General features: G+C 48.0%; 1 protein-coding gene across 2 annotated transcripts in view; it reads left to right on the top strand.

The window, feature by feature from the left end:
- PMS1 (PMS1 homolog 1, mismatch repair system component) overlaps positions 1-27,420 on the top strand; it is a 1,062,426-nt gene that overhangs the window by 226,075 nt on the left and 808,931 nt on the right. The gene's annotated exons all lie outside the window — the stretch shown is intronic.

Here is a 27,420-nt window from a genome sequence, read left to right as displayed (position 1 = left end):
GGTGTGTAATAACATTATATAGTGCCTCTCGTTATTGAAGTCTCCGTCGCCTTTACATTTAATGCAATGCCTTCCCGTGTGAGTTAAACAACGGGTTGAGGCAGGAAAGCATCCAAGGGTTCCTAAGCCTTAGGTTTGCAATTATCTTTCATTCAGTTTTTGCTTTGGACTGGGGACGCAGTTCCTTTCCTCGCACTGAAAGCAATCTCAGAAGCCAGTTGCAGTGGGTTCAAGGGAAATAGAAGTAACGCTTTTCAAAGACCTACTTTCTTCGACTGTTTGTTTTAAGAATGCTCCAACTTAATAAGTAAAAGGGAGTGAAGAGGTGCCAAATTCTATGTTGACTTCCCTGTGAAGGAACTGGTGACTTAGAGCGTCTGATGATGTTCAGCATCGGTATTTGAGCCACGTGGTTCTCAATCCACAACTGTAAAGCCACAAGCTATCTATCACTCCAGCTGGGAAGCCAATTTCTGTATGGGCATACTGCACCTGACTGCAGATGCCACTAGCGTCATTCTGCCAGTCTTTGGTGCAGCTATTAATTAAAAACCTTTTGGTTTCTAATCCCAGATTCAGCATTTGACCAGCACTGTGTGATTTTGAGCAATTTAATGTGTGCTTCTATTATTACCAGCGTAAAATTGAAGCATGCTGTATACCAGCAACAAGGGTCTTGATGTACTTCAAGCAATAAGGGCCGCTCTGGGTGTGTGTGGGTGGCTTGTGTGTGTGTGGCTCTGGGTGTGGGTGTGTGGTAGTAATTGCTGTCTGCTGAGCTCGTCCGTAGGGTACAATAGGTCTCGCATTTGCAAGAGATTAAGCTATTGGCATTGTAAATGACCATATCATTTATTTATCTATTTTCAAAACCAACATATAAATAAAAATTTTGTCATTTACAATGCCAATAGGTCTAACTTTTCCAAAGGCGAAACCGTTGCATTGTAAATGCTTGTTTTTTAGTGTGCTGCTAGTTGGTTTGTCTTAAAACAATTTCCTACCGCTCATTGTTAACACGCGGTAGTGCGCTCCATAGTTTTTACGTACTTTCGCCAGTGCGTACTTGTTGTTATGAAGAACGTGGCTGTTAGTGCGCGTTCATTGTTTACTATTCGCACGCGCTTTTGCCTTTCGTGATAATTGAAGGATTTAAGGGTTTAGCGAATGTATGTTGGTGATTCCAAAAACGTAACACTGGTTGCTATACTGTTCGTCTTAACGCGATTATAAATCAGCTTATCTTGGCGGCTGACTCCACACTAAAGTTTCAGTTTATTCAACATGGCTTTCCCCCACATTTCCACGATTTCTGATGCATGGTGACTGTAAAGTATCTTAGAGGCAGTTAACTTGACGCATTGTTCGGCATAATGTTTTACTCGTATGTATAGAGACACTTACATTGGGCAAGAAGTCACATATCCTTCTTTCTTCAACCTTACAGCTGGGCAAACACGCATCACTCCTTACTTGTCTCTTCCTTTGTGGGGTTCGATTTCATTGGAGGACTTTAGTAGACTTTAGTAGCATTGTGGGACCTGAAGTCCTGGTAAGTCTTTATTGTGCTGTCACTTCCTTTGTGAGATTCAATTTCATTGAAGAATTTTGGAAGCATTATGGGATTTGATGTCCTGATCCATTACATCAACGCTTGGTTCAGTTCACACATTTCGTTTAACCCTTTTGTTGTGCAATGGAATTTCAGAATTAGATAAGCCTCTCTCTTTGATAGGATGCTTTCCAGGTTCCCTCCATGTGGTGGCAATTTCACGCCAGATAGAGCAGTCCAATCAAACTTTTTCAGAGTGATCAGGCTCAATGAGGTGTTGTACCATTGGTGCCGTTATTATCCGATTTTTGAAGCGTGATCAATACTGGACTATACGCTGATTGATTTGCTGTGTCGTTTTGTTGCCAATGTATATTTTGGAGCACAGACATTTGATTGCATAAACAATATTCTTAGTTTTACAATTGGTTAATTCCATATGGGTCCACTTGATGGAATTGTGTACAAATTCATGACTTCAATCGTCATGTTGCATACCGAACAATTGCTGCGCTTGTGATGACCTTGGACAGGTGGTAAGTTCCATTGTGCTCTTAGATTAATAGTTTTTACTGCTGTTGGGCCCTTATCTGCCTAAATTATTCTCTGTCCAATGCTTTTGTTTTTACGCATGGCGAATAATGGTTTTTCCATGGGGCATTCCAATTCGGTCAAGAGGTGCCAATTTTTCAGAATTATATTGCGGTGCTTGTTGGTATGGGGCCCGAACGTAGACACAAACACTAGTTTGTTCAAGGGTGCTTTTTCTTTTTTGATCAATGTTTCGCTTGGTGTGTACCACGCTCTTTTGACTGCGTGTTTTAACAATTTCTGAGGATACATTTATCATTGTTGCATTTATCATGAAATCTTCTTTCCGTGCGCAGTTGCGTCTGATTCTCAACAGCTGCCCATAGGGTAAGTTGTTTTTTTAAGTTGCTGGGATGAAAGCTTTGATAATGTAATATGGTATTCCTGTCCGTTGGTTTACGCTTTAGAGTTGTTGTAAGTTTGTCATCTTCTACAAATACTTCTACATCCAGGAATGTTAGAGCCGACCTGCTCTTTGTCATTGTAAACTTAATGTCTGGATGCCTTGTGTTCAACCATTCGTGGAACTGTTCGAGATGGCCTTCTGTTCCACACCATATGCATCAGATGTCTTCAATAAATCTGTACCATTGTACTACTGATTCACTGAAGGGATTGTCAATGCCAATAAATCTTTTCTCAAATAGTGCCATAAACAAAATGGCCATTTCAGGAGCAAAGGGACACCCCATGGCTGAACCTTTAACTTGCATGTAGAATGGATTCTCAAATCTGAAGTTGGGTGTACAAAGATGTTTCATCAAATGACACCAACTATTGTGTGTTCGCATCAAACATCTGTCCTTCAATTTTGTTAAAAAATATCGGTGGTGTCTCTAAGGTAGGATGGTACAGAGGTGACAAAGGGTTTTAAAAAAATTTCAACGTACTTTGCGATTGGCTCCAGCACGGATTCACACCTTGGGACAATCGGTCTCCCGGGCTGTTCTGCCATATTTTTATGAATTTTCAGCAGAAAATAAATCACTGGGATCCTGGGATTTGATTTGTTTCGGAAATCAAATTCCTTGATGCCCAGGATCCTTTCTTCGAGTCCCTGCTTAAGCTTATCTTTCATTTCCCCTTCGATTTAGCGTGTGGGATCTTCATTCAATTTGCTGTGCCGTTCTTCATTGAGGATTAGTTTTTTGGCTTCAGTAACATATAAGTTTTTTGCCCATACCACCAGGGCACCGCCCTTGTCAGCCGGTTTTATAATGACCGAATCTTCATTCTTGAAATTGCTTATGGCTTCCTGCTGTTTTGAAATATTCATTTTGGAGAATTGTTTTTGTTTTTCTAGTTGGCCGATCGATGACAAAACCGCTTGTTCTAATGCAATAACCTGTTTAGACAACATATGGGACGGTGGAATGAAGTTGGACTTTTTGATTAGACCGGATGGTTCAATATTTCCTTGTTATTCTTTTCCAATAAAGAAAACTCGCAGTCTAACTTCGCGAAAGAACTCTAAGGTCTCCAATCTTAATTTGGCTAAGTCGGTACTCGCAAATGGAACAAATTTGATACCCAATTCAAGAACGTATTTTTCAGCTTCTGTCAAGACTCTTGAAGAGAGGTTTACTATAGTTGTTGTTTTCAACTCTCGTAGTAGTTCTTGCGAGTTCTCATTTCCCATCGTGGCTGTCGTGGTTTGAACCTTACTCTGTTTCTTGGCTTGCCTTGTTCTAAAAAAGCACCCTGTCTTTTGGATGGGCCTTCTCGGGGATTTGTATCTCCAGATGAGGCGAGGAGGATGATTCAGAAAAGGTTGTGAATCGATTTTTTGATCTACCTTGGTACTGGGTAAGCGCTCTCCTTGACTCCACTTGGGAATAGTAGTCCTCCTTAAGATAAGGGTCGACAGTTTTGATGTTGAAGTTTTTTTGTATCCTTTTCAAATTTGCTCTTCTTAAAGTTGATTGTGTTATCTTTAAATGTTGGTATTTCCCTTTTTTTTCCAGCAATGCTTTGGCATCGGAGTCGGTATGGTTACTCTTGATTGCTTGTGTTAAGCATTCAAGTTTGTCGGCACTACACCGGCTGCCCGTCCACACCATGGGGGATTTATTCGCGGGAGGAACGGCACGTACGTGGGAGGGGATAGTCTCCGATGATATACCCCTCCCGATGCTGGCACGCTTTCAGTTCCGTAGGGTACGACACGCACTGAGGGAACTTCTGGGGGATGACATGGAGGAACCGCCGAGGGTCACGGCATTTGACTATGTGGTCAATGCTAAGTCCCCAGTTAAATTGATAACCAATTTACATCACATTGCCTTTTCTGAGAAAATGGCGGAGTATGCGAAGCCGAGATTGGCCTGGCAATTTGACTTACAAGTTGAGCTCCGAGAGGAAATGTGGCAATATTGCTGTACCAGCACCAGAAAGACATCATTGAATGGTCGTCACAGACTCCTCCACTTTAAGTTACTGAATAGTTCTTATTATACCCCAGAGAGGCTTTACAGATATAAGCTGCGCGATTCCTCAACGTGCAAGAGGTGCAATGCACAAGTTGCTGACTTCTTGCATGTCGCCTGGGCCTGCCCTGTAGTTTTCTCCTCCTGGCAGGCGGTATACGGGGAGATTAACAGAGTGATGCATTTGACTTTGGTCCGAGATCCGCTACTAGCCATACTGGGCTACTCGAAACCCTTGCGCCCAGCGCATAGGCAACTTATAGACATGGCTTTCCTTATAGCTAAATGGTGCATTGCGCGCACTTGGATGAGAGGCCCTCCCCCCACTCTTAAGTCCTGGAAGAGGGAATTGATATACTGCTGCACACAATCCGAGCTATACAGCGACCTGATGCCCCCACGAAATAGGCCCAAGAATTTCTTGTCACTTGTACTGGACGGTGCACTAAACAGAGAAGAGTTGACTGGGGGTGGTGAGGATGAGGGGAACAACATTGATAGTGGTGAGGTGATGCCGTGTGATTTACCGAACACGATGTCCGGGCAGTAACCTGAAGTGAAGTCCTGGTATGGGTGCGGATACTGACGCTGGCCTGAGGACGGTATGGTGCTCTATTGCCCTCTGGTTGGCCCATTCCCTACTGCAATTGTCTGAGGCGTTGGGTCCTGGGTGTTTCTGGTTGATTTGTCCTGTTCCATAGCACTGTGCTGATTTGATTCATGTATGTTGTAATACTGCCAATCATACTGTGTTTTTTTTAATTTTTATTTTTTTATTTGTAATTCCTGCCGACAGCACCTATTGTCATGCCTATGATGTACTTACCTTGGTTTGTTTCATGCCTTTTTTCAAAATGCCAATAAATAAATTATTTTAAAAAAAAAAAGCTTTCAAGTTTGTCAAGTTCCTTTTGGCAAATGCTTGCTGCTGTCTCAATAGTGTGAACCATTAGGTCACGACTGCACTTCGTACTTATGAAGCTGAATCCCTTTTTGTATTCTGGGTCTTCAGTGAACACTACAGGGACATTTTTAACCTGTAGCCCCCAGGGAATGGTGCCTGCCTTCAGATCTTGAAGAAGGAAGTGACCATGAAGTTCCGTTCTGATGTGTTTTTTGTTAAGGCGAATTAGTTATGTGACTTGTTGCCCAATGTAAGTGTCTCTATACGTACGAGTAAAACATTACGCCGAGCAATGCGTCAAGTTAACTGCCTCTAAAATACTTTACAGTCACCATGGATCAGAAATCGTGGAAATGTGGGGGAAAGCCGTGTTGAAAAAACCAACACAGTAGCGTGAGTCAGCCGCCAAGATAAGCTGATTTATAATCGCGTTAAGTCGAACCGTATAGCAAACAGTGTTACGTTTTTTGAATGACCAACATACATTTGCTAAATCCTTAAATCCTTCAATTATCACCAAAGGCAAAAGCGTGTGTGAATAGTAAATAATGAACGCGCACTAACAGCCACGTTCTTCATAACGACAAACTCGAAAGTACGTAAAAACTATGGAGCGCACTGCCGCGTGTTAACAATGAGCGGTAGGAAATTGTTTAAAGACAAACAAGCGCGCAGCACACTACCAAAAAAAAGTGCATGTCACGCACTTATTTTTGAAACAGCGATCATAATGTAAACACGCTTCCTAGAGCCCTTTATTTGTTCCAACAGGTAACAACGAGTTTATGCTAATCCGACTGAAAGCTTACACTATTTGCACGTAGCGTCTGCAACAAGTGATTGAGCAGAAAAGAAAGTAGCCATTTTCAAGTAAGAGGAGTGCCCAATGTTGTTTTGGCCTGATTAAAAGATTGTTTGAACAACAAATGGGATAACTGAATACAAAATATATTTTGTAGGGCGGAGCAGAAGTCTATTAAAACTATAAAGAAACAAAAACAGAAAGACAGGAATTAAACACGCATAAGAATTACCAAGTATGTTTCCAACAAATTAGCTATGACAACGACTAAATGAAATTCCAAACTCATACATTTACCTACATCATTTATTTTAATATGTTTAGGTACACGTGAAAAGGAGAAGCAATGTGTACTGCAAGAGTAAGCTAAGTTAACCCTTTCCTTGCTGCCGTCGGCCATTGGCCGACGGCAGCACTACCTCCCAGTGCTGCCGTCGGCCAATGGCCGACGCGGTCCCGCCCGCGCAAGGAAACGCCCGCACCGCGGTGGAATTACCACCGCGGTTAACGAATATCAGGTACATCGTTTATTCCTCAAAATTCATTACATATAGAGAAGAAGGGTAGAAATAGAGCTTTAATTTATGGTGATGTTTTCTACCACCTTCCCCCTGTTTTGTATCAAAAACATACAGATTACACTGTGGACCAGCCCTGTCGAAATCCACAAACTCAGAGGGGGATTGGAAACGCGTCTGCTTTTCCTTTGACGTCTACGAGGCAGTCATATTGAGTGGGGACTCTTGTGAGGGTGTACCAATACAAAACATGCCCCCAGAGAGAATCAAAATGTTTATTTCCCCGTAGAGAGTCGGTTTGTATGCTTTGTAAAACAAGAAAGTGTAAATAATCCTAGCACAGGCAGACTGATTATTTGCTATACTGAGTGGTGTAACTATTCAAAAGGATTACTGTATTGATATGGTCTATTGTATTAACATGGTTTTAATGTTTTCATTATTATTTTTTTCACTTTGATAAGAGCATTATGTTTTGAAAAATGAAATGTGTAACCTTGAATGCATCAAATATGCACAAATACTGCTGAAAGGTGATTTCAATGGATTACAATTGTTAAAGTAAGGTACAATAACTGAATGTGTTGTATTTAAAATCTGCTGAATAAAGAAGCAGTATTGTGAATTGGAGGCCAGGTAATTTCTATGTTACAATGGTTTAATACGTCCTACCAGGCCCCCGTTTCGGACGTGACCCCCATGGTTTAAAATCACCAAGCCGAGTATGCAGGTAAGAGGATCTGGCAAAACAGGTGAGGAGGTTATCTCTGTAATATTAGTGCACACTTCGCGCCAGTATGTAGAGACCAAAGGGCACAGCCAAACAAGATGAGAAAAGTCCGCCCCAGGAGATGAGCACCGGAGACATCTATCACTAGGGATGAGACCCATTCTTAATAACTGAGCCGGGGAATGGTACAGCCGGTGTAAATATTTAAAATGTTTAAGGCGCAGGCGGTAGTTTAAAGAGAAGTGTTTGGTCTGCTTACAACAGTACAGCCAGTCCTCTTGAGAGAGATCGATGCCCAATTCCTCACTCAGGCCCTGCGGGCTCCATCATCAGATATTGAAGAGGCCACTAGCCTGGTGGCATAGAGCCTAGAGATCAGTCTGCAAGGAGAGGAAGAAGTGTATGTCAGGTCAAGGGCAGCCATCGAAAGGGGGGGCTGCGAGTATGTGGGATACAAATCCCGACAAGACGCTTTAAGTTGATAATAAAGCAAAAATAAATTGCCGTTGGGGTGGAGGTCAGATAAAATGGCCAGACCCATGCCAGCCTCACGTTTCACCAGATCTGCCGTGTGCAGTGAGGGGAAAGCCGGGTGGTATGCGACAGGCATGGCACCGACGGAGAGCAAGCTTGAGCCTGAATATTTCCGAAGACCGTCCCTAACTCAGCACAGGGTCTCCACTGTGTCAAATTCTCCACGTGGTGGCTTGGTAGGGGCAAAGATCGCAGTCTGTACGGGCAAGGGGCAGCCAGGTCGGCTTCAACCGCCACATGAGGTTGAAATGGCGTTGGATGCAGCCATAAGTGAAGGAAGCTGGCCTGGGCACTGAGGACGTATAGTTTAAAACCCGGGGCACCCGTCCTGTCGCATGCGAGGGGAAGCGTGAGGATATCGTACTCCATTCTGGCAAGGGAGATGATGAGGGAACAGAGAGTGCGGAAGGAGTGAGCTGTGAGAGGAACAGGCTCATTCAGAAACAAATATACAAATTTCGGGAGCACTACCATCTTAGCGATGGCGATACGTCCCTCCAAGGATAGAGATAGGCGCCGCCAAAGGGGTATCTTGGTCTCAAGCCAATCAACACTCCGACCAAAATTGGCTTTCCAAAGTTCATCCACTTTCTTACTGAGCCAGATATCTGGAGGGCCGTGATGCCCACACGAAAGGGTTGTCCGGGGTGAAGGGGATCGTGGCATCCGTCAAAGGAAAAAGATTAGACTTGTTCCAATTCACCTGGATGCCGGATAACCCCCCGAATCGCACCACCTCACAGACCATGGGGCCGAGGTTCTCTTGAGGATAGCGGACATAGAGAGTGACATTGTCCGCGTACATGGAGACAACCAGGGCCGCAAAGCCCAGGCCCCTCCGAGTGTGATACTGCTTGAGCCTGGCTGCAAGGGGCTCCTTGGCCACAGCAAAAAGTATAGGCGAGAGTGGGCACCCCTGCCTAGTACCCCTCAAAACGTGAATGGGTTCTGATATCTGACCATTGATCTGGAGGCGAGCCACCGGGAGGGCGTAAAGGAGATGGACTTTGCGCAGAAACACCGGGCTAAAGCCAAGACTGGGGAGGAGATAAAAAAGGAAGGGACATTCGAGAGTGTCAAAGGCCTTGGTGACATCTAAAGAAGCCGCTACAGCCGGTAGAGCAGGTTGATCTGATGAAGTACAGCAAATATCGTGTGGATGTTTTGCGATGTTGCACGCCCGGGAATGAAACCGTACTGCTCCGGGCGAGCGATCATAGGCATGAGGGGCAAGAGGCGGGAGGCCAGAAGCTTGGCAAAGATCATATTGTTGGTGTTGATGAATGATAAGAGGCGATGTGAGTCCGGATGTTCAGGGGATTTGTCTGGTTTCAAGAGCAGTGTCAACAGGGACTCACGAAGTGAAGGGGGGAAGTTCCCTGACTCCAAGGAGTCATTATACGTAGGGGCGAGATGCGGGATAAGTATGGGCGCAAATGCTTTATAGAAAGCAACAGGCAGACAGTGGGAGCCAGGCGCCTGATCCCCGGGCAGACTATTGATAGAAGCTAGGATCTCTTCCTTAGAGAAGGGTTTATCGAGGTATTCCTGAAGGCCATTGCTTTCTTTCTTCTTTTTTTTTAGATTTTTATAAAGCGTGAACTAGAATCGAAGATATCTGGAATCAGAGCGATTTACATAGCACCAGTTTCGTTACACAAGGACCCATTCATTTTTGTTGCTCAGCCAGTGGAGCTCAAGAGTGTTGAAGTAATGGTGTAGGAGGTCACGCGAAGATATAGTCCTGGCGGTGTAAAGTTAAGTATAAAAAACGTGACCCGTGAAATGACCTCGGTGGGAGGGGTTATGCCTTCCGGACCCCGTCCTTCAGTGCTGTGATGTAGGAGGCAGCATGAGGCCACTGCAGAAGATTGGCTAAAGGTCTTACCGGGGCGGCCACCGTCGCCATAACGGAGCGCCCTCGCTTCCCTACCCAAAAAGGAGAACAGGTTTTTTAGATTAATGATATACTCTGATTCCAATTTGTGGAGTCTAATCATCTATCTTTCTTCTTTCTGATGTCTAGTAACCTTGTCTAAGCCAAGAAATGTGATCAAATTTGAGTTACTCCCATGTTTTGCCTAACTGTATCCGCCAACTGAGTACTCTGGGTCATTATTACTAATGGCCCGAATGTGTTCGAAGGTCCATTTTTTTACTTGAAAGATATATACAGTTACTTCCATGGAAACCGCAATAAAGAAGACTTTATCCATGAACATACCTGTATGTTCATTGATAATGACTTTCGTTATTTCTGTTTCCATGTAAGTAAACTGTACAAGAAGTTGTTCCAGGGGAAATTATTCAAGCATTTATGACTTCACTGAAGATTCCTATGATGCAGAACCAGTAACCTTTTTCATATTTTGGGCCATTCAAAGTCAATGGGTAACGAACGCACTAGGATGTCCAGCGGGCCTGTGGGGATTCAGGGCCATTAGTGAAGCTGTTTGAACATGGTACATTGCTTTGTCTTTTTGAAGGAGTCAGAAGTTGTCAAGAGGCGGCAGGCTACAAATACTGTCAAAGTTGAGTTGCAGACAATTCATCTTGACAGAGCTCCTGGTGAAGCAACTTTAAACGTTTAAGGCGGGAAAAATGTTATGGACTCATCTTGGTTGCTTCTGCTGGTCAGGTATTCAGACTGAAATGTTTTGCCGTCAGTTAAAGATGGAGCAATACACAACAGTTAGACTGATTGGTTGAGCCGGAGCTCATTGTAGAATATTTCGTGCAGTACTACAAAAGCGCTGTGTGTGGTGAAGTGAATATCTCGACCTGGAATTTTCGGCAAAGAGCCAAAAATTATTTTTAAATCAAGAGAAGGAAAATCCTGTAGAAATAGATCCAGCATTTAGGTATGCTTTTAGTAGCACACATGAGATTTTATGAGAGACGGTTAAAGGAAAAAACTTGCCATGATTCGTGAAACAACTATTTCTTTAATAATATGACATTTAAGGTTCATACAGAGCCTCCTCACAAACAGTTTATCAAATGTGTGTATCTGAACATATAGATGTGTCTCAAACCTTACAATAGTATTCATTTGTATTGATCTAAATTTAGAAGCACTGACTTCACCACACTATTTTTGGAGCACATCTAAAATGCAAATGGTGTTTGAGAATTATTAAGAAGTGCTGTTAAATGTAACAAAGAACACAAAAGACAAACCTTTGGCACTCTTTCTACGTTTCATTTAAACCAGAGTTACTGTCAGAATCTCCATTTTTTTTTTTATAATCAACTTTATTGGCATTTCTTAAGCAACAGTGAAAAATCATTGGAGGCAACTCAGCAGTTATTAGACATAAGTGGAAAAAAGCATTCAGCGGCGTACTGAAAAGGGTGAGCAGTATCCCAGCCCGACAGCAGAGCGTTTCAATGGAACAAAACATAGAGCTACTATCAACGCTCATGGTGGCAGTAGGTTGAACCATTTCCCCCAAATTTTAGTAAATTGCTCTGGCGCACCCCGGGATTCGCAAAGGGCCTCCTCCTGGACCCCGCACCAATCCACCCCTCTCCTCCAGCCCTTCACCGTTGGAGCGGATTCACGGAGCCAGTGACGGACAATATCTCGCACAGCCACCGCCGTCCCTAGCAGGCGCTTGTCTGATCAGTTGCCATCCAGGCCATCAAAGACCCCCAGGAGCAGCCGAAGTGGATCATGTGGGACCTCCCAACCCAAGGCCCGAGTAAGCTCTCCTTCCACCTCCTTCCAGAACCTCTCCAGTCCCGGACATGTCCACACCATGTGAAAGAAATCAGCTGGGGAATATTCGCATCTACGGCAGTCTGGGGCGGCTCTCAAGTGGGCCCGAAAGAGCCTCTCTGGGGTGAGGTAGGACGTATGTAGGTAGTATATCTGTACCAGCCTCAACTTGGAAGATGTTGTCAGAGTGCGTGGGGCGTCTCTCCAATCGACCTCCTCTAAGGGTCCCACCCAACCCTCCCATCGGGCACGCAAGCGATCAAGGGAAGCAGGGCTGTTATTGATTAGGGCACAATAGATTCGGGATACTCCCCCCTCCCCAGGTCTCCCATCATCACCTGGGCTTCTAACGGGTTAAATTCTGGGAGGGTGGTTGGTACGGGGATGTGCGCATGGAGGGCGTGGCGCAGCTGGAGGTACCGGAAGTGTTGGAATGAGAAAGGGCGTGGCGCTGCTGTAGTTCGGCAAAGGCACGGACGTGATCTCCCACCCATATATCGCAGAGCACCGACACTCCAATGAGGTCCCAGTGTCGGAACCCGTCCAAGGACGATATCTCTCTGAGCCAGTTTCCGTGCCAGAGGGGCGTTTGGTGGGTAAGTGTACGGTCCCATCCCGTGTGGCGTAGGGAGGCCCGCCAGGCCAAAAAAACGCTCTGGTAATAGGGGCCAGGATTGTGGAATTGGACAGCCGTAGAGGAGGGCTTGAAGCTGAGGGAAATCCTTCTCTGACAATTCCACCCGATATGCCGGGTCAGACCAACCTCCCGCGTACCAGTCATGGATGACTATTAGTTTGGTGGCGAGATAATAGAGGTAGAGATAAGTCACCCGTAGGCCCCTGTCGTAGGGCGGAATGCGACAGTGCGCCGGTGAAATCCACGGTCGCCCGCCTCCCCAGAGGAACCTGGTCAGACATCCGTCCAGCACTCGAAACCAGGCGCGGGGGAGTGGGATGGAGGTGTTCTGTAGGGTGTAAAGGAAGCGGGGAAGGATCATCATTTTGAAAAGTGCGCTCCGTCCGAGGGGGTTGAGGGGGAGGGAATGCCATTTCTTTAGGTCCACCCTCATCCGGGTCACCAGGGGCGTGATGTTAAGGGCCCACTCCAATTCCGGCAAAAGCGTCACCCATATCCCCAGATATTTGACCGAGTTGTGACGGATGGTAATAGAGAACTGCCAGTCAAAACAATCCCGGGAGGGGTGTAGCGGGAGCAGGGTGGACTTGGCCAGGTTGAGCCTAAGGCCTGAGCAGAATCTCCATTTTAAGTTGTGTTTGATTTTCACGCCTATGAGGTTTACCTCAGGCACGTTTCTACTGGTAAAACCAGATATAATTTATCGGGTGCTTAACATGCAGAAATTCCGGAGCACAATTTCCTGTGGGTAATCGCTGCTCCTAAACCCCCGAAATTCATAGTAGTATGGTAATAACACACTTGAAATGGCCCTGCTGTTGTAAGTTCTGGTTGCACTATTACTGCATCGAGTCCCTCCAAACGATAGGGCCTCAATATTTGCCTTTCTTGTATATTGTATAATTGAAATACTAGCCACCTATTAATGTTGTTGGACGATTGGTTCCTAAATGGCCATTGAAGTTAAAATAATTTCTGGTATGTTGTTTCGACGCCCTATATTAGGAGCAACTAAATCTGCTGTGGTGTCGGGATTTCAGGAACAGACGGAACCCGTCAGAGTTTCTTCAGGTTTTTTGTGCATCTTACAGGATTGATTGAGGAATACATGCAGAAGCCATCAGAGAGCTCCTTGTATGATGCTCAGTAGCTTAAGATATAACTGGCCCGCGAAGAACAGCCAATGAGTAGAGGGAAGGAAAAAGTTAGAAATTCTAGTCTTGCAGAGTAGAATATTATGGGATCAACCTGCTTCTGTACCAGCTGTAGTCTGATTTGCAGTAAGGTTATCCAGGGATAAAATGTAAAAAAAAATATATGTAATATAACAAGAAAAAATTCTCCAGCACATGCTTTTCTTAATTTTACATGTGTGTTTTAGCTAGTTATAATGAAATATTTTTTTAAAGTTTTGCTTACATGTAGTATACAACCAGCAATTATTAATATGGTGCAAATGTTTCGTACGCAGCAAACTGCTAGGTATAATTTCATTAGAATTATGTCCGACTCTTTCACAGTTTTATAGAGGGCTGCTTCTCTCCTCATTTCTATTTCTTTTGAATTTGGACTTCCTTTCTGTTTTTCTCATTATTTATTAATGAATTGGAAGAATTTATTTAGCATAAGAAGTCAAAGTAATGCGGTATGCAAATAAAATACTAGATACTAAACCTATCTCCTAGAATCCTGTGAACGTTTTAATACCTTTTCTCCAATTTCTGACACCTGTTAGGTTACCTACTCAACTGGGATAAGTGTGAAGCCCTTGATGTTACCCAAGTCAGCTCTAGAAAGAAAATTCCATATTAGTAATTCAAGTGGGTGAACATAATTGTAGATATTTATGAATATGCTAAATAAAAGCTTCTAAATTTGATATCTGAAAGAGACACGTTAGTGATAGATTCCTTACCTTAGAATATCCCTAGGCGTCAGACTGGATCCGGAAACTTTTGCGTAGCAATACCCCTGCACGTCGGTAGACGTCGTCCGCGGCTTTGCGGCCGTCGTTGGCGCCGAAATGACGTCGCCGGAGTACTTAGACGCCGCCCTCGCTCGCTGATGCCAGTTCTTCTTTTTTCCGCGCCATCTAGCGCAGATCCGGAGCCGCTCTACCCCTTAGTCACTTTTTTTTTTATAACTCTGTTTATTAACAATAAAATAAACATAAACAAACAAGGCAATAAAGGCAATACTGCTGGGTACATGCTCTAAGGGGTGAAAAAGCATGTTACAAGTCAATACAAATCGTCAATGTCAAATGAAAAAGGGGGAGAGCAGGGGGGAAGCAGATTCACATGTTCTCAAGACTAGACAACACTAGGAATGTTCGGTTAGGGGGAAGGCGGCATTTCCGGAATATCAATGAGGGGAGGAGTGCACATCTCACCCCGGTATGAGTTCCACTGGCCCCAAATTTGACCCCACGTCCTCGGTCTGCCGCGGGCCACATACACTGTTTTCTCCCGAAACATGCACCAATCCATATTTTCCTTCCATGCCGTGATAGTGGGTGTTCTTTGGGATCCCCACAATTGCGCTATATCTCTCTTGGCTATCATATTCCCAAGGGTCGCCCATTGAGTCTGCGCAACATCATAATCTGTCGGTTCCCAGACATTCAGCAGACAGCGCCTGGCTTCAGGCAACAACGAAACTCCTGTGACTTCCTCCATAACTGCATGCACTCGATTCCAAAACACAACCACTTCTGGGCATTCCCAAATTATGTAGAGTAAAGTACCCGTTAAGCCGCATCCACGCTTACACAACCCATCCACAGAATAACCCATACGAATTAGGCGGGCCAGTGATATAAATCCGATGCAGGATTTTGAGTTGCACCAGCCGGAGACGGGCTGGAATCGCGACCTCCTTAGGAGAGGATATCGCAGCTTGCCAGTCCTCGTCATCCAACTCCAGCCCATCGCTGGTCCATACTTCACGGAGGCGCACCAGCAAATCTGCAAGGGTCGTTGATCAGTTTCTTATATATCAAAGAAATGGTGCTGTCCGGAACGTAGCCGTCTAGCACCCGATCTTTGAGAGGGGATGATTCCGGAATTGCGACCCCGGCTGGAAAAACCGAGCTCAGTGCGTGGCGGATCTGCATATAGCGGAAGAACTCCTTGTCACTGAGTTCGTATTCTACCTTCAACTCCTCAAAGGTCTTAATCCTATCTTTGTTCCAGAGATCTCCAACCTTACAAATACCAATTATATCCCACTTCTCAAAGCCCTTCGTCCTCCACAAGCTACCCAATCTTTCAGACACGTAGAGCAGGGTTGCCCGGGTCAATCGATCTGACCACCCCATTGCCGCCTTCGCATTCTGCCACACTCGCACTGCGATCTTAGTGGGTCCTGAGATTTTCCCTCTGACAGACTTGGAGTAAAGCGCCCTATTGTAGTCTCCACCCGGCAGCTGCCACTTATCCATCTCAAACGCAGGGTTTGACATGGGGTCATACATTGCATGATTAATTGCTCCCAGCTGGGAGGCCCAGTAGTAGTGCTTGATATCCGGAAGTGCAATACCCCCGTCATACAAGTGTCAATTTAGCAAGGGCGATACGCGGTCGTCCGCCCCATATCAATCGCCTCTGTAAACTCTCCACCTCCCGGAAGTAACTCGCCGGTATAACATCGAGCGTGTTCTGAAGCGCATACAAAAACCATGGTAGAGACATTATCTTGAAAAGGGCTGCCCGTCCGAGAGGGGACAACGGCAGACCACACCAGGCCGCAACGTCAGACTTCAACCGCTGGAGCGGGGAAAGCAAATTACGCTCGTAACGGACAGCGGGGTCCAGTGAAATGAAGACCCCCAGATATTTAAAACCTATCTGCGTTACCTGTATGGGGCAAATGCGTGGCAAAGGGGGAGCGTCTCCAGAGAGTACATAAACACAGGACTTAGTCCAGTTAATCACGAGACCGGAGTTCTTCCCGAACGAGTTCAGCACATCAAACAGTACTATCAGCGACTTCCGAGGCGACGTGAGATACAGCAAAATATCATCTGTGTAGAGTGATATTCGATCCTCAAAATCAGGGGTCCACCGAAAACCCTTAAGCAATGGTTCCCACTGCAGCCAAGAGGCAAGGGTTTCCAAGGCGAGGGCGAAAAGTAGTGGGGACAACGGGCACCCCTGTCCCGTGCCCCTCCCCAGAACCAAGGACTTAGAGACCCTACCATTTACCACAATCTGGGCCAGCGGTTCCTCATACAGGAGTTTTACCCAACCGATGAAACCCGGGCCGAAACCAAACTTTGCTAGAGCAGCCCAAAGATATGGCCTTTCCACTGTATCAAAGGCCATCGTAGCATTCAAGGAAACCAAGATGGCCAGTTCACGCAGCGACTCCGCTTTCGCCAGGACGCCATGAAGACGACGCAGGTTTAAAGCGGTATTGCGATGTGGAATGAAACCAGACTGATCCGGATGAATCAGATCGCTGATCTCCTTAATCAATCGGTTTGCCAACAATTTTGCAAGGACCTTGGGTTCTGCATTCAGGAGCGATATAGGCTATAGGATGTGCAACGATCCCGCGGTTTCCCTTCCTTGTGAATCACCACAATGGTCGCAAGTCGCTGATCATGGGGAAGGGAACCGACGTCTCGTGATTCCATGAACATTTCACGGAGATACAGCGCCATTTTGTCCGGACGCAGCTTGTAAAGCTCGACAGGTATACTATTTGGGCCCATAGCCTTCCCCTAGCGGATGGAGCGAATAGCGATTGCTACCTCATCATCAGAAAACTCTGCATCCATCAGATCCCTATCAGGATCCGATAGGCGAGGCAACGTGATGTCTCTCAAAAACAAATGCGAGTCTTCTTCTGGTCTGTCAGATACTGGGGAATATACATTACGAAAGTGTTCAGCAAAACACTCCACTATCTCAACCGGGTCAGTAACACGCACTCCATCCACTCTCTCAATCACGGGAACCACACGACTCGCCCTCTCCTTTCTATCTAACCAGGCAATCAATTTACCAGCTTTGTCTCCAACATCATATAGCCGTCCCTGCTGCTCTTGACTCATAGCTCTAGCAGCATCGTTACCAGGGCCCTAAAGTCTAGCTGTTTGAGACTGAGGACATGCAATTTATCATGAGTAATGCCCACCTCCATTCCCCCTCCAGCTCAGCTATCTCGGCTTCCAGCCACTGCCTTGCTTTTCTTTGCACTGGCAATTAACGACAGTGCCTGACCACGGATAACCGTCTTGAAAGCCTCCCACAGCGAAACCAAAGAGGACACTGATTCGACATTTTCAGCAAAATAATGGTCTAAAGACTTAATCATCTCAGCCCGGGTTTTGGGGTTAAGGAGATGCCAAGGATTGATCGGAGCCACTCGACCCTCAGAGCCCATATTCATGTCCATTAGAAGCCACAGTGGGGAGTGGTCCGATATACCCCTAGCCAAGTGTCTGACTTCCCTTACCGAAGAGGCCTGTGCAGCTGGCATCAGGACATAGTCAAGCCTAGCGAGACTACCGTGGGCACCAGAGTGAAAGGTGTATTGTGTTTGTCCCGGGTGCATCAGCCTCCAACAATCTACCAGACCCCGCGTCTCCAAAAAGCCACTCAACCAAGACTGTGATCTCCTGAGGTCCCTGGGAGGACTGCGGTCCTCCCTACTGGAAACCGAATTGAAATCCCCGCCCATGACCAGAAAGCCCTCAGGGAGCCCCAACACTACTCTCCCCAAATAAGCGAAGGTCATAATCAGTAAACCCTGTGGAACATACACAGAAAGTAATGAGATAGTCTTCCCCTTCCACCTACCTGTGAAAGCGGCATAGCGTCCCCTGTCATCAAGAATTGTATCATCTAACTCCAGGGGGAGGGAACTCCTGACTACGATACCTGTCCCCCTAGATCCAGAAGTAAATCCTGAGTGTGCGATTAGGTGATAACCTCACCGATTCATGGCGTGGCACGTGTTGCCGATCAAATGTGTCTCCTTCAGTAATACTGCTTCAGGGGAAAGGCGTCTCAGCAGTTGCAGTACCACTCCTCATTTTATCCTATCTCCCAGTCCGTTAACATTCCAACATAGAACCTTCAACCCCCTAACTCCCATCCCAAAAGTAAGGGAGGAATCCACCCCACAGCAAACACAACACCCAGATCAAAATGCAAAGTAATGCTTTGCCTTGAAACAAAATAAAACACATCCAAACCCCCCACCCCACCCCCCAACCAATCCCAGGAACACATCCCGCAAGAGATTAAAGACATGGTTTTTTAATCAATAGCTTCCACTAAAAATCCTTTGGAGCATTTAATACCGAGCAGATGTTATGCGAATTTGTATAGTGCCGAGACGCCTGCGGGTATTTGTTTGTGCTCTAAAAATGGCAATAAATAAATCCCCCCACCTTGCACCCCTGTGTTAGACTCAAGAGCCACCCCAACTTGCAGTGTGCCTTCGCCCTAACATTAAACTGATCTACAAGAATAAACCCTGGAGGAGGGAGAGTCCCATCCCCCTCGCCACCTCTGGGTACTACACCAGATGCATTGCAAGTACAAAAGTCATCAAACCACAGCTGCCAGTTCTGTGTACTGTCTGGGAACTGGTTACCACTCCTCATTCTTGTTCCAACGGGCCACCTTCCGCACCTCCAGAATGTTCTGAGCGATCTCGCTGCGTAGGCAATGTATCAAGCCAGTCACTCACGCTCTCGGGCGATCAAAGAAGAACGTCCGATCGTTGTGTTCAACACGAAGTCGAGCTGGAAAAAGCATTGCGTATTTCATGTCCATATCTCTGTCGCCGCTTCATCCCCTGGAACCCCATCCTTTGTTTCTGAACGGACTGGGTGAAATCCGGGTAGAAGCTGACCGTGGTGTTCTCGAACTTAGTAGGGTCACCTTCCCGTGATGCCTGCAGGATAGCGTCTCTATCCCTATAATTGAAAATTCTGGCGATTATAGGCCGTGGAGGGGCACCCGGTATCAGCTTCCCACCCGGTACTCTGTGCGCACGTTCCACTGCAAAAAAGTTGCTCAGGCCTTTGGGGGCGAGATGATTCAAAATAAGATTTTCCACGAGGAGATCTGTGGTCAACTCGGCCGACTTCTCAGGGACCCCTATGATACGCACGTTGTTGCGTCTTGCCCGACTTTCAAAATCCTCCAGCCGGCGGGCAAATAGGTCGTTGGAGGACCGTAGATTGTGAACCTCCTTTTGCAAGTCGGACACATCGGTCGTGAGGCTAGAGGTCTACAAATCTAGGGATTTGACCTTTTCGTTGGTCTTCGATAAGTCTGTCCTGATCAGGTTGACATTGATCGCCACCGTGTCGATCTTTAGGGCCAATGTCCCATACTGTTGGCCTATGGGGGTCTTCATGCTAGCAATGGCACCCATGACATCACGTAGGGTCAAATCATCGAATGCAGCCGAGCCATCATCTGCCTCTTCCAGAGACCTACTCGCACCACCGGGGGACCCTTTAGGCTGGGTATAGCGATCCATAATATTAGATTGGATGGTACCCCCTCGGTGAGTGGTTTTGGTCTTCCGCTTCTCGCTGTCTGGTTTGCCCACCATGTTAGATGTTGCGCCCCGGAGGGGCCTCTGGAACCTGGGAAAAATGACTCCCTCACGATTCAGCCCCAGGGAAGTTCGAGTGTGAGTCTCATCAGGAGACCACACGACCAGGAGCTCTAGACAGCCGGCGCCAGGTGCAGTTGCGAGGTCTAGATCGTGGGCTGCCAGAGTTGGGCGGAGATAGGCTTAGGTACAAAATTCAAGAGCGAAACCGAAAGCCAAACCAGGGGCGCAAGACGATTTCCGCAGGCGGTTGTTGTTCAACTACCACCTGGGCACCACGGTGACTCGAGTCCCAGGCGGTTCCATGGAGCAGGCCACTAAAGTTCGAAGTGGCGTAAGTTCGGTTCCCGGCGTCCAAATCGATTTCTGAAAACAGCTATTATATCAGCTGGGTTGTCTCTTAAATAGATGCAGGATAAGATGCAGGATATATGCGGGAGGCGGCGAGGGTCTCTGGAGCACTGTGCTCTTGCGGCCATCTTGGTTGCGCGCAAAGCTCCCCCCCCCCCTTAGTCACTTTTTGACTAAACTTTTTTGATCTTTTGATCTGGTTTTTTCTCGAGTCGTTCGACTCCTACGGCGCCGGTAAGGATGCCCGGGTTCAAAACCTGCTCCAAGTGTAGCCGAATGATGTCGGTTACCGACCCCCATCGCCGGTGCCTTCCGTGTCTAGGCCTCGACCACGACGACCGTGCCTGCTCCGACTGCTGGGCCCCGACGTCTGAGGCTCGGCGGGAGCGGTCCCGCAAGCGACTTGAGATCCGGCAGTCGGCCTGCACCGTTCAAGGTCCCGATCCCACAGGAGGTCGAGGGACCGGTCACGGGGTCGAGCCCTCATAGCTCCGAGAGTCGGCATCGGTCTTCGGGATCAAGATCCTCAGGTAAGAGGCATAAGAGGTCGGAAAGGCGTCATCGCTCTTCCGACCCACCCCGACGCTCGCGCGGCGTGGCCGGGTATTCGGGTGACACCACCCACGCGGCTCCGACGGAGTCGCGGGCGACGCAGCCTGCCCCACACCTTCCGGTCCCTGGGCACGATGCGACGCCTGGGGAGGTTGAGCGGTACCTCATGGCAATGTATGTATTGTATGTATTGGCATTTATATAGCGCACTACTTACCCGTAGGGTCCCAAGGCGCTTTGACCGCTGCGAAACCCTTCCTGGCTTCCCTGAGAGATGGTCCCTTAATGGGTATCTCCAGGGTGAGACCAGGCATCCCCGGCGGTCTGGTGGGGCCGTTAGTGAAGATGAGGCAAGCTAATGCCCAGAGTTGCTGAGTGTGATCGCTGATCAGAGTGGGCACCGAGGCGAGAGAATTATCGAGTCCGCTGACCCTGGTCCAGAAACCTGCCGCGCCGGGAATCGAACCCTGGTCCCGGGCCGTCCTGCCTAGCAGGTCTGGTGCTTCGGCTCAGACGCCGCCGGGTGCTCCGGCCCCTACACCGCTGGCGACTTCGGTCCCGGCGCCACAGGCCCCGACTGGATCCGCTTCCGGATCCGGGTCGTCGCCGGTCGACCTCAACACCTCACCGACGCCGGCCCCTACAATGTCACCCCCGGCGCCACCTACGGGCGTCGCCGTCCCCGATCATGCCCTCGATTTGGTTCCGGCGCCGCTGGGCGCCGCTCTTGACGTCGTTTGGAGACTTTTATTTCCACGAACCAGCCCCATCCTTTGAACCTGAATTTTAGATAATGGGTGGCGAAGTGGATTGGGAGGGGTCTTTGGAACCTCTGGCACAGGAGGGCCAGTCTCAACAGGACTGGACACCTCGCCAGACACTGGTTTTGTCTCCCCTCCAACCGTGGCTACGGAGGAGGGGGCTGCCTATAGTGTAGTGTTGACGCGGGCGGCCAAGGCATTGGGCCTGGAGCTCCCCGTCGCGGCCTTGAGGACTAACCTCCTCACTGAGGTCCTTAAACCGCTCGCATTCCCGACGGCTCCGCCCGATCGGGATTCCAAGAGGTACGAACAATTCTGAAAGAAGGTGTTCTCGTCCCTGAGTTTGGGACTGTGGTCAGTCAATACCGCATGCGTTTTGGGACGCTACACCCACACTCTGTGGGACACGGTCGCGGACGTGCTGCCAATATGTCTGGAGGAGACCCGGACTAAACTCGCGCAAGCCCTTGCGGAGGGTCGAGATGCGGCACGCTATTCCATCCCGTGTGGGCTGGATACCAAGGACGCACTGGGCAGAGCGATGGCAACGACGGTGGCAGTTCGACGCCACGACTGGTTGAGGACTGCCAACTTTTCGGCTGATGTCCAAGCTACCCTTCTGGACATGCCGTTTGATGGCCGTCGCCTCTTTGGCAACAAGGCAGACCATGCGCTTGAGCGTTTTATGGACTCCAGGGCTACGTCCAAGTCCTTGGGCCTCTCGGCCCCACGCCAGCAATCGGTTGCCTTTCGCTCCTTGCGTGGCCAAGGAAGGGGCGCCCCCACGCGTGCTGCCAGCCACGCGCCGCAGACTAATACACAGCGCGGTGGCGGCTGTGGAAACCGCCGTGGCGGCGGTCGGGGACAACGGCGAGGCCAGTCCACACCTTCCCCTGCAGCATCCGCCTCAAAACCCTCCTAGTCCGTACTTTCAGGCCCATGTGACGCCAGTGGGGGCCGGGGTTCTCCATCACCACTTCCACTGGCGCACTGTCACGTCGGACATGTGGGTGCTGCAAATCGTCCGAAGGGGCTACTCCCTCACCTTCGAGACGACCCCTCCAGCCATGCCACCGCAATACCACCGCGTGTCGGGGTATCATTTGCAACTTCTGCAAGAGGAAGTTACGGCCCTCTTGGCCAAGGGGGCCATCGAGCGCATTACTGGGCTAGAATTTTGGTGTGGTTGTTACTCCCACTACTTTCTGGTACCCAAGAAGGGCAAAGGGGGCCTGCGCCCTATCTTGAAACTACGGAACGTCAACAGCTTCTCCCGGAAGGAGAAGTTCAAAATGCTGACTTAGGCTCAGGTCTTAGCTGCCCTGGACCCAGGAGACTGGATGGTAGCGTTGGACTTGCAGGACGCTTATTTCCACATCCCCGTCCTGCCGGCCCACGTACGCTACCTGCGGTTTACGGTAGACCACGAGCACTTTCAGTTTACCGTGCTCCTTTCTGGCCTTACCAGCGCCCCATGGGTGTTCACGAAAGTGATGGCGGTGGTCGCAGCTCATCTGCGCAGGTTAGGGGTTTCGGTCTTCCCCTACCTCGACGACTGGTTGTTGAAGGCGGGCTCGCCCCAGACAGTCGTCAGCCACCTCCAGACAAGGGCGGACCTCCTGCACCAGGTGGGGTTTTCCATCAATGTGCCGAAGTCACACCTGTGCCCCTCTCAGAAGCTTCTCTTCATCGGAGCGGTTCTCAACTCGGCGCAGTTTTGGGTTTATCCTCCCGAACAGCGGGTCCGGGATATTCAGGCTCTGATTCCACTCTTTCAGCCTTTATCCCGGGTCTCGGTCAGGTTGACGCTGCGACTTCTGGGGCTGATGGCCTACTGCATCCTTCTGGTGCATCACTCCAGGTGGCGGATGCGGGCTCTGCAGTGGGACCTGAAGTTTCAGTGAGCCCAGTATCTGGGCAACCTGTCCAACCATGTCATGATCTCAGAGGGCACTGCGAGACAGCTGCAGTGGTCGCTCACGGATCGCGATTGGGTCAGCGGCAGATCCCTCAACCTTCCCCAACCGGAGCACGTAGCTGTGACGGACGCGTCCCTCCAGGGCTGGGGAGGCCACATGATAGAGGCGGAGATCAGAGGCCTCTGGTCTCCGGCGGAGTCCCGGCTCCATATCAACCTTTTGGAGCTGCGGGCGATTCGTCTAGCACTGAAGGCATTCCTCCCCTCTATCTGGGGGAGTGTAGTGCAAGTGTTCACGGACAACACCACCGCCATGTGGTACTGCAACAAACAGGGCGGGGTGGGGTCGTGGACACTCTGCTAGGAGGCTCTGCGCCTCTGGTAGTGGATGGAACATCAGGGCGTGACCCTGGTGGTTCAACACCTGGCAGGTTCTCTGAGCGCCAGGGCGGACGAGCTCAGCCGAAGGTGCATGATGGATCACGAATGGCGTCTAAACTCTGACGTGGCGCAAGGCCTCTTTCTGCAGTGGGGAGAGCCTTGGTTAGATCTATTCGCCACCGAAGAGAACGTGCAATGTCATCAGTTCTGCGCGTTGGAATTTCCAAGGTGGCACTTGCTCGGGGACGCTTTTGGTCGCGAGTGGAGTTGTGGTCTGTTGTACGCCTTTCCGCCTATATCACTTCTGCCCAGAGTGCTGAAGTAAATCAAGCGCGACCGGGCCCAAGTCAACCTTGTGGCTCCGGACTGGGCGTGAAGTTACTGGTATCCCTAGCTACTCAGTATTTCAGTCGATCACCAGATTCGTCTGCCTCTTCAGGAGGACCTTCTGTTGCAGCAGCAGGGGACGGTCCTCCACCCGAATCTGTCCAGTCTTCACCTCCATGCTTGGAGATTGAGCGGCGACAGTTGAGGCCATTTGACTTGCCTCCTGAAGTCTGTAACGTCATTCTGGCAGCCAGGCGTCCCTCCACAAAGTCGGTATACGCCTGCAGGTGGAACAGATTTGTGGCATGGTGCACAGCAAAGGCTGTGGATCCTCTCAATGCCCCTCTTTCTGAGGTTTTCCTCTTCCTTTTTCTTGCCCAGCAGGGCTCTGCTCTGGGCACTATCAAGGGCTACCTTTCTGCCCTTTCAGCTTTCCTAAGGCTACCTGATCAGCCTTCTTTGTTCAAGTCCCCCATTGTAAACAGATTCTTAAAGGGCATCACTCATATGTTCCCTCCTGTTACTTTCGTGATGCCCCAGTGGGACCTGAACCTGGTCCTAACTTACTTGATGTGCGCTCCCTTTGAGCCGCTTCATAACTGTCCTCTCCGTCTTCTTACACTTAAGACTGCTTTCCTGGTTCCCATCACCTCTGCCAGGAGAGTGAGTGAGCTCCAGGCTCTTTCCTCTAAACCTCCTTTCCTTTCTGTCCATCCGGACAAGGTTGTGTTGCGGACTAAACCCTCTTTCCTGCCCAAGGCTCCCCGATATGCCTTCCACATTGAGCAGTCCATCACCTTGCCCACCTTCTTTCTGCCTCCGCATCCCTCGAAAGAGGAAGAGAGTTTCCACAGCCTGGACCCAAAACGTGCGCTCTCTTATCATTTGGATCGCACACGCCAGTTCCGGGTGGATGACCAACTCTTTGTTGGTGACGTGGGCGCTAAGAAAGGACGGGCGGCGCACAAGCAGACCATCTCTCGGTGGATCGTGTTGTGCACCCAAGCGTGTTACTCTTTGGCTAAGAAGGAACCTCCTGTTGGGCTGAGGGCCCACTCCACTTGGGCCCTGGCGACTACTACTGCCCTGGGCCGAGGAGTCCCCTTGCAGAACATTTGTCAGGCAGCTACGTGGGCCTCGCTGCACACGTTCGCAAGACACTACTGCCTGGACAGCCAAGTCCGGCGGGATGGCTTCTTTGGCCGTTCCGTCCTCCAGGACTTTCTGATGTGATTATTGGTTCGCAGACCCACCACCGTGGTTGGTATTGCTGGGGTATCTATTCTAAGGTAAGGAATCTATCACTAACGTGTCTCTTTCAGGTGCACAAGTTACTACTTGTGTAACGATATATTTGTAAGAGACATTAGTTAGTGATAGATTCCTTACCGGCCCACCCATCCTCCCCATTGTGCGAACCGATATCTAGGGTTAAGGTCATCCCCTTTCAGGGCCCTAGTTTCATGGCACCAGTGTTGGTTCTATCATGGCTCTGCGTATCTGGCGCGGAAAAGCTGTGTATAAGAACTGATGTCAGCGCGCAAGGGCAGCGTCTAAGTACTCCTGCGACGTCATTCCGGCGCTAACGACGCGGACGACGGACGTGGAGCCGCGGACGACGCCTTCCGACGCGCAGGGGTATTGCTACGCAAAAGTTTCTGGATCCAGTCTGACGCCTGGGGATATTCTAAGGTAAGGAATCTATCACTAACTAATGTCTCTTACAGATATATTGTTACACAAGTTGTAACTTGTACGTCTTCTCATGTAGCCCTGTTCAGGTGACCGATTTAGTCAGATTTTGGTACTCCAGTGCATACTGTAGTAGTTGTCTGGCTCCTTAACTTAAGCATAGGTGTCTTAGTTTTTTTTAGACACCTTAACCACCAGTTAGGCAAACCTGTGTAGAAATACTTGAGCTTATTTGCGAAAACAAATACTCTCTGCACATTTAGAATCATATTGAAAGTCTCAGATGAGGAATCTTTTTGTTGCTGTGCAAATAACTGCTTTCTCCATAGCTTAAAACATCATGTGACCTTCGATTCTATTGTGAATTGAGCATCCTCGTAGTCCTTAAAAAGGGCTTGCATTGATTTATGGCTCACCTAATGAATCTCATTCTTTCAACTAATGAACAGTGTTGTCAATAATAATTATAATAAAGTGCGCAAATATCGAAGTGTCTTAGCGCTGACAGCTCCAGCGTCCAGAACGGGTACATACCAGAATGGTACAGATATCCAACTTTAGTTGAGATCTGAAAAGCCCTGTCTTAAGTTGTTTCCTAAAATTCGGCAGGTTTCTCAAAGAGCTAGTGGTTAAAATTGATCCTTACAGTCATGTAAAATCTTCCATTTGTGTGCTTTAAGTCAGTTATATGCTTGTCCCTGGACTTTTTGGAAGGACAAAGTGATTGAAAAGATGGGAAACCTGCCGCAGAATAGATGTCACTTGTCACACTCCAAAACAGCAAGATGTATACATTTGTAAAATTGTTTGGGTGAAAAACTGTACAGAAATACAGTGTCAGTGTCCGCCAAGTGAAAAGTATGGAATAGTGAATTAATGATCTTTATTATATTTTATTAAATTATGGTGTTATATTCTAAGAGTCAGTAGGACCTGTATTTCAGATGTATTTCCTTGAGGTGGTCATTAGAGTAGACAGATTAATAGTCCTAATAAAGGCTTTAAAGAGACAACTCAATTTATATTTTGCTTTAAATATTACCTCCAATTATATTTTTGTTCTGCTTTTTTCTAAAATATTAATGCAAATCATAACATTCTAGCCAAAGAATGCATTCCTCGGACTAAGAATACTCCAGTCTAATACGCACCTTTACTACAGAATTAGCACCCAATCCATTAGGTCTAAATGTTGCTTCTAGCATCAGTGGCAGGATTATATCCTTTGCTGTTCTTCTAGTCCGTTTCCCTTTTCCGATTCCCTTTTGATCTTATACATATTAAGCTAAAGAACAAATTCACTACGTGCTCTTTTTTTTTTAATGAGGTTACCCCATGGATAGAGGGAGGATCTGTATCCACAGACCCCTTCTCTCAAATATCAAACCACTACAGTTTCTTGAGCTATTCCCTAGCCCAAATTTTAGAAACTATAGCAT

Source organism: Lissotriton vulgaris, chromosome 2_1 (genome assembly GCF_964263255.1).
Source record: "Lissotriton vulgaris chromosome 2_1, aLisVul1.2, whole genome shotgun sequence".
NCBI classification, from domain to species: domain Eukaryota; kingdom Metazoa; phylum Chordata; class Amphibia; order Caudata; family Salamandridae; genus Lissotriton; species Lissotriton vulgaris.
The sequence above is the reverse complement of the archived record's forward strand: the minus strand, read 5'-3'. Positions and strand labels throughout refer to the sequence as shown.